This window comes from Saccopteryx bilineata, chromosome 2 (genome assembly GCF_036850765.1).
Source record: "Saccopteryx bilineata isolate mSacBil1 chromosome 2, mSacBil1_pri_phased_curated, whole genome shotgun sequence".
NCBI lineage: Eukaryota > Metazoa > Chordata > Mammalia > Chiroptera > Emballonuridae > Saccopteryx > Saccopteryx bilineata.
The window spans coordinates 129,995,882-130,011,518 of NC_089491.1; the positions used below are offsets into that span (position 1 = coordinate 129,995,882).

At 35.1% G+C, this 15,637-nt stretch overlaps 1 pseudogene; it reads right to left on the reverse strand.

Annotated features, from left to right (window-relative positions):
* The window catches only part of LOC136322311 (calcyphosin-2-like), a 134,891-nt pseudogene that overhangs the window by 80,882 nt on the left and 38,372 nt on the right, over window positions 1-15,637 (reverse strand).

Consider the following 15,637-nt stretch of genomic DNA (forward strand, 5'->3'; position numbering starts at 1 on the left):
TTGGTCTTAACTTTTACATCTGAGACAGATTGCTCACATGCATACGGAGAGCCAAACATTGTCAGTACAGCAATACTCACATGCTGCAGTGTGTGGTATGTGACAGGAAGTGCGTTCCAAGCTTTGACAATCAGCTGGTCTGCAGGTTGAAGTTTTTTCATTTCTCCGCACTTGTGTTTGCTCACCAACTCTACTTGCTGTCGTACAAGTCTTTCCAAATATTCATTCAGTGACTTGAACTATTCACCCACATGTCTGAGGCCTTCAGGTCAGCCACTTGGAGCTCAAAATCTCAGATGAAGACACTGGGAATGTAACTCAGTTCGGCACTATACACTGCACACTCGTATGGATGAGTGATGAACTTAAAAAGACTAGTGTGCTCACCAAATTCACAAAAGCGTGCTTTGAATGACTGCAGGAGATTAGATGTGAAGCTCCCTAGCTGCTGGAGATCAAGATGTTGAGCAGGGTCACATGCTGTGCATGGACCTTTAAACTCTCCCAGTTTTCAGCATGTAATAAATGACCTGTTTCATTGTCAGCGATGAAGAGTTCCAGCTTGTTGTCTAATGCAAACACTTTGTATTTGACATTCATCGATGCAATTTTATCATTGCATATTAGACACACTACAAAACCTGCTCTCTCCACAAAGGCGAATTCCTCTGTCCATTCCTGCTTAAAAGTACGATACTCCTCATCATTTTTTCATTTAGCCATCTTCTTTGTCAAAAGGTTTCTGCAATTAGCTAGCTGACTACTTGATTAAAAGGAGGAAAGTTTACTTCCTGACCTCACAATGACCCGAATATGTTACACATTATCCAATAAAAATTGGGTGTTGTCCTGAAGGACAGCTGTGTTTGGTTCCAGCCACCAGCAACCATGAACATAAGCGGTAGGAAATGAATGTATTGTAATACTTGAGAATGTTTTATATTTTTAACGTTATTTTGTTTTTATTGAAGATTTGTGTGCGATCCATATGCAGCCATTAAAAGTGCCACATCTGGCTTGCGAACCATATGTTCCCAATCACTTCACTAGACTAACTGGATTTAATAGATATCTTCAGAATCTTTCACCCTAAAGCAGCAGAAAATACATTCTTTTCAAATGCTCATGGTACGTTCTCTAGGATAGACTACATGTTAGTGCACAAAAGCGGTCTCACAAATTTAAGAAGATGAAATCATATCAAGCATGTTCTCTGATCACAATGGCATGAAACTGGTAATCAACCACAAAAGAAAAACTCTCAAACACATGGAAACTAAATAGCAGGATGTCAAATTACGAATGGATTAACAATGAGATCAAAGAAGAAATAAAAAATTCCTAGAAACGAATGATAATGAGCATACAACAACTCAAAATTTATGGGACACAGCAAAAGCAGTCCTGAGAGAAAAGTCCATAACATTACAGGCATACTTTCAGAAGCTAGAAAAAGCTCAAATAAACAACTTAACCCTGCATCTAAAAGAACTAGAAAAGGACAGCAAGTAAAGCCCAGATGTAGTAGAAGGAAGGAAATAATAAAGATCAGAGCAGAAGTAAATGAGATACAGGCTAAAGAAACAATTGAGTGGATCAATGAAACCAGAAGCTGGTTCTTTGAAAAGGTAAAAAAGATCGATGAACCTTTAACTAGACTCACCAAAAATAAAAGAAAGAGGACTCAAATAAATAAAATTAGAAATGAGACTGGAGAAATAACAACCGACACAACAGAAATACAAAATATTGTAAAAAAAAAAAAATACTATGAAGAACTGTATGCAAAAAAACTAGACAACCTAGTTGGACAAACCTAGAAATGGACAAATTCTTTGAAACATACAATCTTCCAAAAATCAATCTGGAAGAATCAAAAAACCAAAACAAACCCATTACGAAAATTAGATAAAAACAGTTATTTAAAAACTCCCAACAAAGAAAAGTACTGGGATGATGACTTCACAAGTGAATTCTACCAAATATTCAAAGAAGAAATAACTCCTATCTTTCTCAAGCTATTTCAAAAAATTCAAGAGGAAGGAAGGCTTCCAAGCTCCTTTTTTGAAGTGAGCATAATTCTGATTCCAAAACCAGGCAAAGACAATACACACACAAAAAAAATTATAGGCCAATATCTCTGATGAATATAGATGCTAAAATCCTTAACAAAATATTAGCAAACTAGATCCAGCAATATATGAAAAAAATCATACACCATGATCAAGTGGGATTTATCCTGGGGAGGCTAGTACAATATTCAGAAATCAATCAATGTGATTCATCCCATAAACAAAAAGAAGGAGAAAAACCACTTGATAATTTCAATAGGTGCAGAAAAAGCATTTAAAATCCAGCACCCATTCATAATCAAAACTCTCAGCAAAGTGGGAATACAGGGAACATACCTTAACATAATAAAGGCCATCTATGACAAACCCACAGCCAACATCATACTCAATGGGCAAAAATTAAAAGCAATGTGCTTAAGATCAGGAACAAGGCAGGGGTGCCCCCTTTCACCTCTCTTATTCAACATAATTCTGGAAGTCCTAGCCACAGCAATCAAAGAAGAAGAAATAAAAGACATTCAAGTTGGAAAAGAAGAAGTAAAACTATCATTATTTGCAGATGATATGATATTGTATATAAAAAACCCTAAAGTCTCAGTCAAAAAACTACTGGACCTGATAAATGAACTCAGCAAGGTGGCAAGATATAAAATTAATACTCAGAAATCAGAGGCATTTTTATACACCAACAATGAACTGGCAGAGAAATTAAGGAAATGATCCCCTTCACTATTGCAACCAAAAAAATGAAGTACCTATGAGTAAATTTAACCAAGGAGATTAAGGACTTGGACTTGGAAAATTATAAAACATTGATAAAAGATCAAGAAAGATACACAAAAGTGGAAGCATATTCTGTGCTCATGGTTAGGAAGAATAAACATCATTAAAATGACTATATTACCCAAAGCAATTTATAAATTCAATGCAATACCAATTAAAATACCAATGACATACTTCAAAGATATAGAACACATATTCCAAAAATTTATATGGAACCAAAAAAGAACACAAACAGCTTCAGCAATCTTGATAAGAAAGAATAAAGCAGGAGGTATCACACTTCCTGATATCAAGTTATACTACAAGGCCACTGTACTTAAAATAGCCTGGTCCTGGCATAAGAACAGGCATATAGATCAATGGAACAGAACCCAGAACCCAGAAATTAACCGACAGCTTTATGGATAACTGATATTTGACAAAGGAGGTAAGAGCAACAATGGAATAAAGTCAGCCTCTTTAATAAATGGTGTTGGGAAAAGTAGACATCTACCTGCAAAACAAATGAAACTAGACCACCAACATACACCAGTTACAAAAATAAACTCAAAATGGATAAAAGACTTAAATGTAAGCTGTAAAACCATAAGCATCTTAGAAGAAAACATAGGCAGTAAGCTCTCTGACATCTCTTGCAGCCATATATTTGCCGATTTATCTCTACGAACAACTGAAATAAAAGATAGGATAAACAAACGGGACAATATCAAACTAAAGAGCTGTGGTCAGCTAAAGACAATAAGAACAGAATAAAAAAACAAACTACACAATGGGAGAATATATTTGACAATATGTCTGATAAGGGGTTAATAACCAAAATTTATAAAGAACTTGTAAAACTCAATACCAGGAAGACAAACAATCCAATCAAAAATGGGCACAAGAAATGAATAGACACTTCTCCAAAGAGGACATACAGATGGCCAATAGGCATATGAAAATATCCTCAACATCACTAATTATTAGAGAAATGCAAATTAAAATCACAATGAGATATCACCTCACACCAGTCAGAATGGCGCTCATCAACAAAACAACACAGAATAAGTGCTGGCAAGGATGTGAAGAAAAGGGAACTCTCCTGCACTGCTGGTGGGAATGTAGGTGCAGTTTAGATGGCACTTTCTTCAGGAAGTTTTCTTCAGGATCCCACAAAGCTGAATCATTTCCCTTCCTATTTGACAATGTTTCCAATCAGACTAAACTCAACAATAGCAGGCAATGGTTCTCTCTCCAATGAATATGCATATATTTTTTACATGAATGATCACTGTGGATAGTGCTGCACTTTAATCATGAAATAACATGTGAATATAATGATTTAAAATGTAAGAGCACAATACAAATTGTAACATTATCTATGATCAACCCATTCTAAAAAAATCTTTTTGTCACACCATATGCTTGGAGTTGCATCAGGTGGGAAAATCACAAGGATAAGCTACCTATCAAATATATTACAGCTCCAGAGGTCAACTATCCTTCTTTGTAAAAAAAAGCCATGCATCCTCAGAATATAAGAGACTATTTTATTTATTTTTTTTCTTTTGCATTTTTCTGAAGCTGGAAACAGGGAGAGATAGACAGACTCCCGCATGCGCCCAACCGGGATCCACCCAGCACGCCCACCAGGGGCGACGCTCTGCCCACCAGGGGGCGATGCTTTGCCCATCCTGGGCGTCACCATGTTGCGAACAGAGCCACTCTAGCGCCTGAGGCAGAGGCCAAGGAGCCATCCCCAGGGCCTGGGCCATCTTTGCTCCAATGGAGCCTTGGCTGCAGGAGGGGAAGAGAGAGACAGAGAGGAAGGTGCGTCGGAGGGGTGGAGAAGCAAATGGGCACTTCTCCTGTGTGCCCTGGCCGGGAATCAAACCCGGGTCCTCCGCACGCTAGGCCGACGGTCTACCGCTGAGCCAACCGGCCAGGGCTATAAGAGACTATTTTAGGCAGAGCATTACCCCTAGTTGTATTGAAGTAGCGCCTTACAGAAGACCACAGCCCTGTAAAGCCTTTAAAAATAACAACAGACAATCCCTCCTGGGCTTATATTGTAAATTTGATTAGGGGAAGAAGATGGTATTACAGGAAATAAATGTTAGACTTAGATTCAAACCCCCAGGGTCTGAACGTGAGAGGCAGAACATCCTCTAATGGAAATATTAACCATTAGCCATTCATACAAATAAATGCACCTGCCCAGGAAAGAGAGAAAATCAACTGAAGATGAGAAACCATTCTCCTCCAGCCCTACAGGATCCCACAAAATCTGACATCTGGAACGAAAACATTTGTCTGCACACACTTAACTTACAATATAAAAATCACCAAGTTGGTATCGTTTTCCTTTTCTTCGTCCACGCTGATGAGTATAAATGTCTTTTTGAATAAAAGGAAGCACATTTGTTCTAGAAGTTAAATGACAAAAATTTAAAATTATTCCCTTCTCTCAGAAGTAATCATCCTGAGAGTTGTAACAGTGTTTTATGGCTGGCATACCTATTTTTCCCAAATTGCCGATATTCATAAATTGTAAGCGACTGGTCATGAATAAAAAAGAACCCAACCAGTTCTCTGCAAGCATCATGTCCATTTCTAGATAAAGGGAATAATATCAAAGATTTTTATATAGGATAGTTTTTAATTAAAATAATAAGCTAAAATCATCAAATCAGAGGAATAATATGAACTCCCTTGAGTGTTTGACAATGAGCAAGCGTTATGGGAAGCCACAGGGTAAGCATGCCCCTGCTTGCTAAAGGGTCGATTTAAGTCAGATTTGTACGGGGAAACTTATCATACACTGCTATGAGTGTGAATACACAGATTACTAATTTGATATAGACTTTTAAGATAAAGTGAAAGATATTTAAAATATGTTGAGCTTGCAAGATAGCACTCTCAAGGATGTATAGTTATTATCCTTTGTCCAAGATAGATTCAAATCATTAAACAACCGTGATAGTTTAAAAAAAAAAACACTTTACCATTAGTGTACAGAAAAAATATCAAATAGCATTATGTTTTATTGGAAGTTTATAAAACAGAAAAAAGATTTTAGTATCATTTTCTTTGTCATCTTGAATCTATCAATAATCTACTGTTAGCTTAAGCCATTAATTACCATGAAATTATATAAAGCAGCTTACATAACAGTAAGTTTTACGTGTTTTAGAATCTTCTAGTAGTAATATATAGCTTTTTAAAACTCACTTCTACACTTAGTTTTGAAAGTCATTTTAAGGTCATATTTTAAATAACTTCTAATTAAAATACTTTTAAGTTCATACTTCTTAAAATTTTTGTAACAAATTAACTGATAAACATTACCTAAAAATGTTTCTTCTAAATTCACATTTTCACTTGTTTGTGACAAATTTAACTAATCTCATTACTGTTATTTTTATTTGAAAATAGAGTACAATTTATAATCATAAGATTAAAAAGTTAAAACAAATCATAACTTACCTTGATATGATCCTACCATCAAATTGCACTTTATGAGAAAGCATATTTTCAGTGAGTGTAGAATGCGTTCTTATTTTGTTAAGAAACACATTTGTTGACAAATTTTAGTTATATTCATTTGACATAAACAATAAAAGTACAATAAAGTTCTTAATATTTTGAAATGCACAGAGTGCATTAAAATGAAATTATAAACCTCTTTTTTTTCAGACTGCTAATTGTAGCAGATGCGTACAAAATAACCCTAAAATATAGTATGCAAAACATAAATAACTCTTATGATAGAATGTATAGTATAACAGTGCTTATAAAAGTCAATACCGAACAAAGATAGCACATTTGTGACTAGCAGGGCTATAGTGCTAACCCCACAAGCATTTCTAGCCTTCCTCTCCTTGCCTCCCTTCCACCATAGAATTTGGTTTTTTGGCCTTTTTAGGTGACTGAGAGACACAGTTCTGTCAATAAACTTCCAAGGAAGACTTTGATTTGTCCTGATAACAAAGTGACATGGCAAAATCCCACCTGTGCACAAGGCAAGGCTATGATGCTAGCAGCTTCTATAGCCATCAAGCAACCATGTCAGAAAGGCCAATAAGATCTCGAGGAAGCCAGCCCAGAGCTTTGCCATCTCTGAGCCACTGAACTAAAACCAACAACAACCTGCAATCAGCTAGCTGTATATGGAAAATAAATCTTGACTTGTTTAAGCCACTATCAGTTTGGTTTTCAGTTAGGAGTAGCTCAAAACATTCCTTACCAAAATAACAGAAGAGTGGAAAAGAGTGTTGGATGAGGTTCTAGCTTGAAATTGGTCCAGTTATGAGAACTCAAATCAGTTACTTAATTTATATGACCTTCAGACAACACTGAATGATCTCACAAAGGCTGCTATTCTTAAATTTCTGTTTAATAATATGGAGCATAACCCAAATGCACAAATCATGGCACTTTACCACTACAATCTCCTTTATGCTAAGAAATCTGAAGATTCAGAGATATATCTTTGCCCACCTTTCTAAATAGCCTTATGGTATTCCCTGCAGGTTCAATAACATTGCAATAATGTAAATAGTAAGTAAGTGCATGGGGGAATAGTACCTTGAAATGACATACCTCTGTGAAATCTAGGTCTCTATGAAAGGTAAACAAGATACAGCCAACATGAGTGAGTGAACCAAATGAGTTTGTGAACATCGAATAGAGCCATAAAAGCTTGGTTGTCTCAGTTCAATGTAATCCATTAGTATTAATGTGATTATCAAATGCCCATTATTTGCCATACACAACTCTAAATGCTGAGAAAATAACAGCACTAATAATAGTTACTAATTACACTAGTTATTAAAATCCCTTTAATGTGTATCAGTTCATTTAATGCTTGCTATAACTTCATGAAGTATTATTATCCCCATTTCACAAATAAATTTTACAGAGTCATACAATTAGTACACGGCAAAGCTAGAAAAAATCATCTTGCTCATAACCATTCCATTATACTGCTTCTCAAAGGTGAACAGAATTCAGTTTAACAGGAATAGGTTGAAGTAATGCTTCAAGGAGTCTAGAGTCTCTTTGAAAATATAAAAGTAAATAGGCATTTCTATCATAAGTGGAAAGTTCCATGTTTTGGATTTAGGTATCTGATGAGCAGCACCAAAAATCTACCCAGTTTTGGACCAATAGAGAAATAAGAATTAAGCAAATGAAGAAGAAAATATAAAATTTATTACTGATAAAGCCTTTGGCATCCATGGCTTAGGAATGCAGCAACAAAAAGCTAAGTCCTTGACACTAGAATTATAGAGACTAACCCAATAATTTCCACTGGGGAAGAAGTTGAAAAGCTTAATGCATTGGAGAGAATGTGTACTTCTGCAAACAGCTGACCCCTAAGGGAAAGACAAGAGGAAGGGTTGCACTATACTGTACAGGTAGAATTTTTTCCTCTTTCTCTGGGAATAATGAGTAAGGGAGAGAGGGGATGAAATCCATAAATTCAATAATTTTAATCAATATTCCTGTAGAATTTTTCATAGAACTAGACTAGCTAATTCAAAAATTTCTATTAAAGACCTTGTTGAAGCTAAACAAGCTACAAGTATTTAATATAAAGCAATACTAATTCAGATAGAATACTATTGGTGCAAGAATATGTTACAGACATATGAGACTAATGAAAAGGCCTAGAAACCTACCATGCATTTTTAACACCGTGCTATATGACATAAAGGGCATAAATTGGAGAGATAATGAGTTTGTGGTAGGAGATTTCTTAAGGAAGATAAAAAGGAAACTAAAAACAAATGGAAAGAATGGCAAACTGGTCTACACTGAAATTAAGTGCTCTGACCAAAAGAAAGTAAGGGTCACCACAGAGTAGGAAAATGTATGTACAACAAATACCGTATTTCCCCATTTATAAGATGCACCTTAATTTTGGGCCCTGAAATTTGAAAAAAAAAAATATTACTAAGGTGACTAACTTTTTACAATGAAAAGGAGGACAAAAATAAATGGAAGAAAACAAAATCATAAATAACAGAAACATTTTATTCATTGCAACAATAATATACTATAATACGATAAATGCATAATAAAAACATTTGTAATATTTTATATTGTAATTATGTTCACATGCCTATTAATTTTTAATAACAATTGTAAGAAAAAAGTACTCATTTAGATACAAATATGTCACATCACACACGATGGATTGACTCTGCATCGATCAAATACGGACATTTACAGATCAGTCTTCCAATACAAAAAAGGAGGACATGTAGGAGGACACTTTTCGAGGGAGGATGGAACTTACAAAAGAAGGACTGTCCTCCCTAAAGGAGGATGATTGGTCACTTAATATGATATTACATAAAGTTATTGAACTCAAGTTTTATTCATCATAAAATTCATACAACTTTTAATCCGCATAAAAAAGAGAGAAATGCAAGTAAAAACATCTACAACCACTGTATAAGACACACCCAGTTTATAGACCCTAAATTTTTTGAAAAAGGGTGTGTCCTGTACATGGGGAATATGGTATAACTAAAAGAGAATTATAACTAGAATTATAAACAAGTTCTACAATCAATATGAAAATGGTGACCGAAAGAGACTCGCAGGAAAGTTCACATAAGAATATATTTAGATGACCAATATACATATGTAAAAGTGCTAGATTCCATTAATATCCAGTGAAATATAAATTAAAATTACCAATACATCCCCATAAGAACTAAAATAAAAAATATAGACAATACCAAGCATGGGCAAATATATGGTTCAAGTAGCACCCTCTCCTGCTACTGATGACAGTGCTAATTAAAATGAACACTTTGGAAAATACTGGCGATATGTTTTAAAGCTGAACATATGCATACTAAATATTCCAGCAATTCCACTCCTAAATATGAACTGAGCAGAAGTGAGTACAGATGTTCATCAAAAAGCAAGCATAAAATTTCATGGCGGCATTACTCATAAAGAGCCAAATGTCCACTACCATCTGTTTATAAATAAAATGTGGTATATTTATACAATGAAATACTGTACACCAATGAAAATAAAGGATAACTACATATAATAACATGGATAAAATGCATAAACATAATGTTGAACAAAAGAAGCCAGGTACAGAGTCTAAATTTTGTGAGTTCATCTAAGTGCATCCATCACCAGGCAATTAAAATTCATGATATCAGAAGAGAGAGACCAAGCCCCTGTGGCAGAGAAAGTAGATAGTAACTGGGAGATAACACAAAGGGTGGAGGTTGGGGTACTGGTACTTGTCATGTTGATAATAGCCATTCTAACAGGTGTGAGGTGGTCTCTCATTTTGGTTTTGATTTCCATTTCCCTAACAGCTAGTGAAGTTGAGCATTTTTTCATATATCTGTTGGCCATTTGGTATGTCTTCTTGGGAGAAGTGTCTGTTCATGTCCTCTTCCCATTTTTTAATTGGATAGTTTGTTTGTTTGGTGTTGCGTTGTATGAGTCCTTTATATACTTTGGATATTAACTTATTATTGGAACTGTTATTTGCAAACATCTTCTATTTGGTTGCTTGTCTTTTCATTTTGTTGTCTGTTTCATTGTTATACAAAAGCTTTTTAGTTTAATAGTGTCCCATTCATTTATTTTTCCCTTTACTTCCCTGCCTTTGGCATCTAATTGATAACCTCTTCCCTAAAACCAAGATCCATAAGTTCAGTATTTATGTTTTCTTCTACACAATTTATTGTTTCAGATCTTATATTTAGGTCTTGGATCCATTCTGAATTAATTTATGTACATGGGAACAAACTGTAGTCGAGTTTCATCTTTTTGCATGTGGCTTTCCAATTTTCCCAGCACCATTTATTAAAGAGGCTTTTTTTCTCCATTGAATGTTTCTGGGTCCTTTGTCAAAAATTATTTGCACATACACATGAATCACACAGGTCTTTATAAGGGAAAAGTAGAGGTATATGTAAGACAAGAGTGTCAGAGTGAGATAACATGAGGAAGACTTGACCAGCCATTGCTGGCGTGGAAGATTAAAGAAGAGGCCACGAGCCTCTAAGGTAGCCCTTAAAGATAAAAAATGCACTGGAGACAGGTTTTCCCCTGAAGCCCCAGAAGAAATGCATCTTGTCAAGATCCTGATCTTACATTTCTGACCTCTAGAACTACAGTATAAGAGAATAAACTGGTGTTGCTTTAAAATACCGTTTGTGGTCATTTGTTACAGCAGCAATAGGAAATTAATACATGATACATTCAAATATTTAAAGTTATGAAAAGTAAAGCTTCCAGAAAATAAGAATAAAACAAAAAGATAAAAGTTTAAGAGAGTAACAGCCCAACAATTACAGCTGTCTAAAAATATAAAGGAATTACTGAAGGAACTGGTAAATTTTCTATGTCTATTACAGCAGAGGCCAGATACTAATAGTCAGTGATGTTTTTGAAAAATTTAAGTGAAATACACCAGAGGACTGTGGAAGTCTATACCAATCTAAAGATTATATAAGCCACAAAGTAAAATAATAATTTTAATTTTTTTTTAATTTTATTAAGTGAGAGGCAGGAAGGCAGAGAGACAGACTCCTGCATGTGCTCCGACCGAGAATGACCCAGCAAGCCCACAAGGGGGCAATGCTCTGCCCATCTGGGATGTTGCTCTGTTGCTCAGAACTGAGCCATTTCAGTGCCTGAGGTGAAGCCATGGCCCATCCTCAGTACCTCAGGCCAAATTGCTCTAACCATTCAATCCATGAGTGAAGGATGAGAAGGGAGGAAAAAGAGAAAGAGAGAAGGGGAAAGAATTGGAGAAGCAGATGGTCGCTTTTCCTGTGAGCTCTGACCTGGAATTGAACCTGGGACTTCCACATGCTGGGCCAATGCCCTACCATTGAGCCAATTGCCCAAGGCTAAAATAATAACTTTTAAATAACACTAACTTTGAATGTATTATATATCAATGAAATTCATCCAATTTATATTGTGTTCATTCCAATGTCTCAGTTACAGTATCATATATTTTATACAGGAGGAGAAAAATATTATTTCCCAAGGTTGTGGCTGTCATCCTTACATTACAAATAGAAAACCTGGAGGATCAACTTGAGTCCAATAACTTAAAGTGGAAGGACTAGAATCTAAACTCCAAAAATCCATTTTCTTTTAAATAGAAAAAAGCCAAATTCTTTTCAGTTGGACACAAAATAACATTTTTAAAAGTACATATATAAATACTACATCCTCATTTTATACAAGTAAACTCTTCTTACTTTGTTTCATGCAGTGTTCCTTTCCTAAATCGAAAAGGCGCTGTGTTTGAATCTGGACAGATACAAGAACTTTCTTGTTTCTCAGTGGTTAAATTTTGTTCTGGATCACTGATTACAGCCCTATACAGCAAAACACAAAGTTTGACAAGTCAATGGGATCGTCCATTGTGCTAGCATTCACTTATTTGTGAGCAGTTGAAAAAGCCCATATGTGAATGAAAATTTACACTGCTATCAGAATTATATAGTTGTAATAGTAGATGAATAATCAACTTGTGGCAGCATGGTGGGGGTAGAAACATTAATAAGGTGACTTCATAAGATAATGGAAGGAGATACATTGAAGTGTTTAAGTATAATTAATTATTTCAAATAATTTACTGAAAAACATGCACATAGAACATCATTCTTTCTCTCCAACACCTAATGAAACAATTCAAAGCTAAACTTGTCTCACTTCTTCCAGAAAGACATCTTAGAATAGTCCAGGCTCTTCTGAAATCTTGCAATAGTTACACCTTCTCATGCAATTTAGCACAGAGGGTGCTAAAACTTTACATAGTTTTATAAGAATTATTAAATTTAGATTACATTTTACAATTTCTATGGTTAGTCCCATAGTTCCCAAATTGCACACCAAGTCACTTTAGGATGCCCACAGAACTCCCAGGGACACTGAAGAATATTTTTAATTTTTTAGGAAAACACAGTATTTGATATTTATTGGACACAACATGAACTACTGGCTCAAAGTAACTCATGGTTTCAGTAAGATACATTTCTTCAATGATATCTCATCTTTGCAAAGCTGGGCTCTCTACAGTCCTGTGATAAAAACCAAAAAGTGAGAGTCTTTAACAGTTCTAAGGTTTTAAAGACTGTGCAATGCCCAAAATGGTGTATGCATCCCATTAGTAAGTAACTATGGTTATTTTTAAATTTATTTTTAATTTATTGGAATTACATGGTTTACCAAACCATAGAGGTTTCAAGTGTACAACTCAATATAACACCATCTACACACAGCATCATGTATACTCCACTCCAAGCAAAGTCTTTCTCGACCCCATTTCCCCATCCCATTTCCCCTCCTCCCCTTATCTCTCCGGTCATTTTTTCCCCTTTGCTATTGCCACCCTGTTGTCTGTATCTATGTGTCATATATATATATATCATATATAAATAAAATATCTTTATTTTAACATATATTTTAATATATATATTAGCTAATCCCTTCACTTCTCTCATGCAATCCCCTCATCCTTCACCTCTCAGACACCTGTCCATCTGTTTCATGTGTCCATGCCTCTGTTTCTATTTTGTTCATCAGTTTATTGTGTTTATTAGATTCTATAAATAAGTGAGATCATATAGTATTTGTCTTTCTCTGACTGGCTTATTTCACTTAGCATAATAATCTCCAAGTCTATCCATGCTGTCACAAAAGATAAGATTTCCTTCTTTTTTATGGCCACATAGTACTACATAAAAAAATTTTTTTTTCATTTATGTGTGGTTTTTTTCTTTTCAAAAAGCCATTAAATTGTTAGGATATAAATACTCATTAAGTTGTTTAGACATAAATATTTAATAAATGGAACTGATGGGTATTTCTGTTGGACTAGGAGTGCTGTGAAAAAGTACTAAAACAAAATGAGTGTATTTCATTGAGCAGAGAAAGTCTGGGAATGTCTGAGTTAGCAACTTGTTGATTGATGAAGGATATGGGTCATCAGGAATAAAGAAATTTAACGAAAACTTTCTAAGTGGATTTCTATTAGCAGTGACTGACTCTCACCTAGACGACAGGTGGTCTATCATCACTTGCTCTGTGACAGTCTGTTTCCTCTTCTCTGCGGCCACAATTTCCTGAGAAGAGAAAATAAAGAAAATGTCACTGTCCATAAAGCAGAATAGTAGTATGGTTAATCCAAGGTCCTAAAACATAAACCACTCACAGTACATAAAGCTGAAACTAAATTAGAATCATTCAGCCCTGAATCAGAAATTCATAAAACAAAAAAACAAAAGCCTCCCATCATTAAAATGGTAACAATATGCTCTGGCCAGTTTACTTAGCGGTAGAGTGTTGGCCCAGCATGTGGAAGTCCCAGGTTCAACTTCAGTCAGTGCACACAGGAGAAGTGACCATCTGCTTCTCTACCCTTTCCCACCCCCACTCCCACTCCCATCTCTCTCTCTCCTGCAGCCATGACTTATATGGTTCGAGTAAAGCTGGCTCCGGGCACTGAGGATGGCTTCAAGACCTCGGCCTTTGGTGCTAAAATAGCTCGGTTACTGAGCAATGCAGCTACGACCCAGCCGGGCAGAACATCACCTAGTTGGGGCTTGCCGGGTGGATCCTAGTTAGGGTGTATATGAGAGTCAGTCTCTGTCTCCCCACCTCTCACTTAATAATAATAAAAAGATTATAAAAATATTTTCTATACTTGTAATCCATTAATAATCCTTAATCAAGTTTTCTCAATTAGTGTTTTAACTAAACTATCTTCAAACTTTTTGCTTTTCCAAAAGTATTTTTACTGCATTTTAGGTCACATCAAGCCGATTTAAAATCAATCAATTCCAATTAGATTTTTGTATAACTATAGTTACTAAAATGTTTCTTTTGAAGGGTAAATAAGAGGTTAAAAAATTAAGAAGCCAAATAAAACTTGTTCTATTTTTAAAATGTAAATTACTGTCATCCATCCCCATTGATCATTCCAATAAATGAAGTCAAGGCTTTGTAACTTTAGAAAGACTATTTGAAACTGACATAAAATTCAAATAAGAATAACAAAAGGCATACTATAAAAACAAAAAGTGGAAACTCCTAAGAAATCTAGTAAAGATGGGTACAATCATTTAAATATTAGTCTATAATTGAATTTAGATTTTTGGTAAGTAGAAATTTAAGATGTATATTTTACACATGCAAATATGTCCCATATAGACTTCATATTATTTAATATATAACTGCATCTTGTGTTCTTAAGCTTGTGACACTTTAAAAATGATGTTTGACATGATACAAAGTGAAATAAGTAAATCAGAAAAAAACAGGAACTGCATTATTCCATATATAGGTATGACATAAAAGTGAAACTAAGAGACATTGATAAGAGTGTGGTGGTTACGGGGGAGGGGAGAAAGGGAGAGGGAAAGGGGGAGGGGGAGGGGCACAAAGAAAACTAGATAGAAGGTGACAGAGGACAATCTGACTTTGGGTGATGGGTATGCAACATAATTGAACGACAAGATAACCTGGACTTGTTATCTTTGAATATATGTATCCTGATTTATTGATGTCGCCCCATTAAAAAAGAATAAAATTTAAAAAAAATGATGTTTGATAAATTTTTAGGAACTTAAAAAAAATCTCTACAATTTATAGGTAAAGCAAGGTACATTTTATATCAAAGGCTGGCTCAGAAAGTACACTGACTGAAACATGAAATTATATACAAAAAGTATCAGCCAGAATATAGATGTACAACCCAGAAGCAGGCAAAAGAGGTGAGATTAATAAATACAGAG